Source organism: Desmodus rotundus, chromosome 9 (genome assembly GCF_022682495.2).
Source record: "Desmodus rotundus isolate HL8 chromosome 9, HLdesRot8A.1, whole genome shotgun sequence".
Taxonomy (NCBI): Eukaryota; Metazoa; Chordata; class Mammalia; order Chiroptera; family Phyllostomidae; genus Desmodus; species Desmodus rotundus.
In genome coordinates this window covers 84615067-84621737 of record NC_071395.1, presented here as the reverse complement: position 1 = coordinate 84621737, position 6671 = coordinate 84615067, and positions in this window count along the sequence as shown.

Genomic DNA, 6671 nt, shown 5'->3' with positions numbered 1-6671 from the left:
TTTCAGGAATTGGCTCATGTGATCATAGGGACTAGGAAGTCTAAAATCCATAGTGCAGGCCAGCAAGCTGGAAAGTTAACTGCGGGTCGATCCTGCAATTTAGAAGCAGAATTTCTTCTTTTCTGGGAAACCTTAGTTTCTGCTCCCAAGGCCTTCGGCTAATTGAATGAGTCCTACCCACCTTATCAAGCTAATCTCCTTTACTCACAGCCAACAAGTTGTAAAGGTGAACCGCACCTACAAACACTTTCTCAGCAGCATCAGGGTGCATGTTTGATGAACGAGCTAGATTCGACAGGCTGGCAGAGTTGACACAGAAATTAACCATCACAGCTTCCATTGGCTTTGCCGGCCACTGAGCTGCTATGAAGATCTCAGATCGTAAGTTGGGGTTGTTCAAGCCTCTGAGCTGTGTCAAGCCACAGATTTTGGGGACCTTGGCTACATTACCCTCATTGGCTGCAATTTTACCCTCAGCCAGGCAGTGCCACTCCTGAAACGGGGGTCCTGAATAAAGTAATAACAAAACAACTCTCAACTTCCGTGCTTACGATGCATTAGGCAGCGTCATTTCCCTGGAGTTACTTCACTGAGATGAATCCTCATGCTATTCTTTTCCAGGTGAACCTGATCCAAGTATCAGAAAGGTTACATCACTTGTCCAAGGGCACAGTGCTTTCAGTGGAGGATCAAATGTGAACCTGACGGTTCTGAATCCTGAGGCTGCCCCACGTCCTAGAGACCAGTATCTCTGAGCACTGCATGGATTAGGAATTTCTTCTTTCTTCATTCCCCTGCTTTCTTCCCATTTACTTGCTGTAAATGGCTACTCTGGCCATAACCCTGAGCTTGGAAGCTGGCAGTTGTAGGGGGAAGGGGAATAATAGGGAGGGCCAGGCAGAGCTGAGGTGTTGAGAGTTTTCAACTAACAACTAATCAGGGTAAAGCAGGAAGAGAAGTTTTGAGTTGCAAAATATGTTTTTGCCAAAACGTAAAAGTTGGCTCTGAACAGAGTGAAAATGTTACCTCCGGCCAAAGATGTCCTGGGAGCGTCCACCTTCACTCCCAGTCGCTCTTCCCCAGATCACATTTTTGATGTCAACTTTCTCCCAGTCACAGGCTGGAAGAGGAGATGCTTTGCTTCCCACATCATCCCTGTCTTCAAACAAAAGTGCTCATCACAGTCCAGAACCTTCACAGAGGGAGAGTCAGCGCCTGCCCAGTCAATCACATATAGTACTGACTTGGCGGGGTTTGTCCTCACCCAGCCGTAGGCAGGACCTTCAGATCCACTGCGTGAGCGTCGCTGTGCTGTGCAAGGTTCCGAATCGGAGACCCGCAAATGCTGGTCTACAGACAGGCCATTGGAAACAGGGTCTGCTGCAATCAACCAGGAATGAGCGGCTCTGCATTTCACACACATGAGGGGCTCATGTCACGGCATTCCCCTCCAAGTAAATCAACACCAATGAAAACTGGCCGAAGCTCTGGGCCACTAGACTGAAGGACAAAACCACAAAACGGAGACTGCCCAATTCTAATTTCATTCAGGACAAACAGGGAATCACTCAGCAGAGCCCCAGTCCCCAGTCAGAAGAGTATCCCCTCAGAGCCAAGAGCTTCATGGACCAGCTACCCCACCTACACCCTCCGGCAACAGCATTAAACTAGGATTAAAATAGCTCCTGAAGTCTTGCCTTGGTGAGGGACATTCTTCATTTTGGCCTTGCTGTGCATGCTGAGCTTGTTGTGCTTTTTGGATATAAAGTCACACGCACAATACAAAGAATTTATTTCACAAAGTAACTACAGTACTTCCATGTGTGGCTTGCCTTTTGCCTCTCCTTCCTATCACTCAAGATCCTATTCAAATGTCACTTTCTCAGATTGTTCCTGGCCACCCGTTCTGAAATGGCACCGATTCCAACCCAATACTCACTACCTTATAGATCTGCTTTGTTTTTATTATATTCCTGCCATCGTATCGTATCTTTGCTTATTTGCTTATGAACTGTCTCTTATTAGAATGTAAGCTGTGAGGACAGAGACATTAATTAATCTAATCATGGCTGTGTTTCCAGCATCTAGAACAGTATTCAGAACATAGGAGAAGCTTGATAAACATTGGTTGAATAAATGAATCAAGGGGCTGAGCCAAGGAGCAACCACTACAAAGACCATGCCAAGGATGAGCAGTCCTGGGTGTTTGATATGTGGAATGTCTCTTATTGGGGAGCTACCCTAAACATTCTTGACCTTCAGGAATTCAGCTTCAAATCCCATGTGTTAGGTTTAGACTGGTGTTAGGGAGTATCTGACTTGTCTCAGAAAACCAACTGTGGAATTTTCTCCTTGTCTCATGGACAGAAATATGTTTAAAGAGGAACAGAGTAGGAGGAACATTGAGATCAAGAGTTGAAAATCAGATTACCCAGATCCAGCTCGGAGATCTGACACTTCCTAGGTGAGTAGCCTTGGGGTATTTATTTTAACATCTCCCTGTTTTAGTTCCCTTGCCTGTAAAATGTGAATGATAAGACTCAAACTACTTCAAAGGGTTTTATGGGAGGAAAAGAATGAGAGAGGGGCTGTAGGAGGAACTCCCATTCCCTCAGATCCAATTTTCTCACACACATTTAAGGGAAATGGCTAAATGGCTCATTCTTACATATTATGATACAGTTCCTGCCATGTGTGTGGATAAGCCAACCCTGCTCTCTAACCACCTCTGATTGCCAGAGAATGGCCAACAAGTCAAAGACAGCTTCACATGGACCGGACATGAAGAAGGCAGAATGTCTGTGGGGAACATTGCTCCTGTAGTCGATTCTGCCCAATAACTTTGTCCATGTAGGATGGTGGCATAGAAGCCCAGACAAATCCTTTCTTCCAGGAAGTATGCCTATTAGGCAAATGAGAGAAGTCTGGTCTCGGAAGCCCAGTTCTCCACCAGGGCTGATATACCTCCCGGGCTGGGGTACCCCAGGAGACACCGTGATGGAAGAGATGGTATGCCTTTCTCCTCCAAACTCGCACCAACCCTTGAAACACAGCCCTATTACTGAAGGCAGCCTGTGGGGGTGGGGGTCTCTGCAGAGGCTGAGACAAAGTCTCATACCAAACCCCTCAATGTTTCAGCACATTCTAGTAATGACACAACTACCAAATTAAAGGTGAAAAAACAAGGCTGAAAAACCAAGATCAAGGGTACCTGTCATGTCAGACCTTCTAATGCAGACCACTGGTTTTTAAGGGCTTAACGAAGATGCCCACAGTGAGGCTCACGGTGCTCCCACGTTTTTCATCATTTCCCTGTTGTGTTTGTAAGAGAACTGAGCTCAGAGCCATAAAGCAAGCCTTTTGCTGGGCAAAACTGCAACTCTATAGGTTTGTTCAATCACCACATTTTGCCCTCACCCTGAGTTAATAATGAATGACCTAACAAAATGGAAAAGTAATCTGTAATTTACCCAATCTTTTAGTGACCACCTGTCAAATATGCCACTGGAGCTGTTGAACCATTTAACTAAATCTAAGGCAATACAACATATTCTGCCCTTTTTATTCCTTGTGTCTCTTCCTTAGGCCAAACGGTGGTGGCAGCTCACCATCCAATGGGTGGCCCACTTAAAAATGGGTGTCACTATGTCCACATCCAGGTTCCAGACGTCCTGCTTGAACAGCTGGGAGTGGAACTTGACTCTCATGGAAAGACGGGAGGCATGATTTAGTCACTGACTTCCACTGTTTGCTCTGACTTCTTACAAGAGAGGTCGAAGTGGAGCTGTGAAGTTTCCCAAGCTCCAAGCAGGTGACAGAAGTCCACCCTTCAGTCTGCAGTCCGTCCCCTCCTGAAGCCCTGACACTTATGAAGCAGCAAGGAAGGAATTTCCTGACACAGCCATTGCCCAGGATCATCCATTCCAACTGCTCAACCTTTGCAACTGAGCTCAAGAAACGTGTGTTTAGTGATCTGAATGAATTGGACAATTGAATCTGAAAAAGCAACAAGCACTCGCAATATTAAAAGAAGTCCAGGTCTGGGCACCTCCCTTCCTGCTTCCCACACTAGCCCGCACTCTCTGGAGTGGACAAGCAAAGAAGAGCTGGTGTCATTGCCGTCAGGGAAGAGCAAAGTCAAGGAAAGACATTAGCAGACTTGACACATTTCAAATCCAATGTGCTCAGTTTTGTAAATGTCCATTCACTTGCCACGCAAGTGGACATCCTGCCACAGTGTAGACAGAGACCACTTTCAGAGACCTACGTGCCAGCAGAAGATGAGGAAACCACACTTCTATTTTGTCATTAAGTACAGGATGCCTGACCACTCAGGTAGAAAATCACTCAGGTAGAACATCACTCAGGGGCTCACGCTGGTGTCCACACCCAAGTGGCTCCAGCTGCACATCCTTCAAAGCACAGTGTAAAGGCCCACAGTCGGAAATCACTGAAACTCAGCACCTCTCTTTTGAGTGTCCCCGAAATGAAAGAAGAGGGGAGCACACCCCTGGGCTGAGAGCCAGGAAGGGAGCAAATGTTCTCACTGGGTTGGGCAGTGCTATACCAGTGGCTGTGGTTGGCTCGGCTCCCTGGTACAGCATAAGGGGGCCCTGCCATGTGGGAGCAGATCATGGGAAATCCAACTGCCCTCCCAGTCTAAGTGAGGGGGAGGGTGATGGATGGCTCTGGCTCTGCAGCCCGGGAGGTGGTTGGTTACAACCAGCATTTTCCTTCTAAACTGCAAGTCAGATCATGCCTGTCTCCAGCCCCATAGCCCTCATCGGCTTTGGATAAATTCCGAAGTCCTTACCATCGCCTGCAAGGCTCTGTCTGCTCGGGCACAGGCCTGTGTTGCCAGCTTTCACACGAGCCCCCCACATGCCAGCCATCTCACTCACCACATTCCCAGAGCCCACCACATTTTCTCTTAACACCTGGGTTTTGCCCACGCTGTTCCCTCTGTCTGGAAATTATTTTCTCCACTTTTCCTTTCACTGGCTAAGTTCTACTGAACGAAGAAGTCTATGACAGAAAATAAATACTACCCGCCCTCAGTTGAGTTTTTGCATTTTATTAATAATTTGCTTCTCTGAAAGCTCCAGGGACTAAAGAATGTGCAAGGCAATGCATCAAGCAACCCCTAGATAAATTTTTAACTGGTCAATGTTGAATATAGTTTGTACGTACTTATACAAGTTTGTTAAAAAGACGGACATCAATTACTTGAATTTTAGGGTTTATGTCTTTTAAGTGACCCATTTGTAATTGCTACACCATCCTTTTTGAAGTCAGAGATACATGGTTTTGAGTATCAGCAGTGCCATTTACTAACAGTGTGACCTTGGCCCAATTGTCAGTTCCTTTGTGCAGCAGTCTTCTCACCTGCAAAGTGGGCATTACCCTAGCACCTGCCTGACAGAGTTGGTGTGCGGAGCAAATGAGATAAGAATGAAGTGCTTAGTGCTGTTTACCGGGTACAATGGGCTGAATATTTGTATCTCCCCAAATTCATCTGCTGAAATCTTAACCCCCAAGATGATGAGATTAGGAGGTGGGCCTTTGGGAGGTGATTAGGTCATGAGGGTGGAGCCCTCACAAATGGGATTAGTGCTCCCATAAAGAAGACTCTGGAGAGATCCCTTTTCCCTGCCCCCAAGGGAGGTCACAGTGAGAAGACACTGTCCATGAGAAGGCCAGCCCTGCCAGACACTGAACCTGCTGGAGCCTTGGTCTGGGACTCCAGCCTCCAGAACTGGGAGCAATAAATGTCCGTTGTTTATAAGTTATGCCACTATCATGTTTTTATTTTAGTAAATCAAACTAAGACAACAGGCATGCAGAAATATTCAAGCAACTCGATCCATGACAACTGTCACCACTGTCATCATCATCAAAATTAAAATAGCCCTGCTGCCTCTCTCCATGGTGGCTGCTGGTGCTTTAAAACCCGATGCATTCGTAGCAAAGCCATGGGGCATTAACCTAGGCCTGGATCCCTCTGAAGAGCATCCGTCCACCACCTGCATCTCTGGAAGGAGAAAATTACAAGACTTTCTCCCATGGTCATGCCCAGGGTGTTGACAGTCACTAAGACAGGCTTGGGGGGTCTGACCAACAATGATTTCAGAGGGAGGCAGCCCCATGAGCCATCCCTGACATCTACGAAAATACACTGTGCTTCTCAAAGCCCGAAGGCCAGCTGCCCTCATTTCTACACATACCCGAGCGAGGCAGGCTGATGGTACCCTTCTCCTAATTTTGAATATGAGGAAACTGAGGATCCTAAAGGGGACCCACCCAACCTCACACCAGTAAATGTCCGCCCTATCTTTAGATTGCCCATCCCCACTGCTAGCTCACGCCCCAAGTAGCAGCCCCTAACCTCAATATCCTCTCCCTTCCCAGAGGCGCCACCGGGCTCCTTTACACGGTGTAGTTTTTCCTTCTCCCAACAATGGCCGGTCTGTAAGAGGCCCTGGGCGCCTGGAATTTGAAATTGTTTTTCTTCCCTCCCTTCCTGAGGACCAGATTGTTCCTAAGCCCCAAGCCGCCTGGCCGGCCCGTGCAGGCCTGACTGGCTGGCACCAGGGCTGCGTGAAGGATGCAGGTTTATTTTTGCAGGATTGCTCAGGAGCGATGGAGTGCTGGCATGGGCCTCCTTGTGAAGG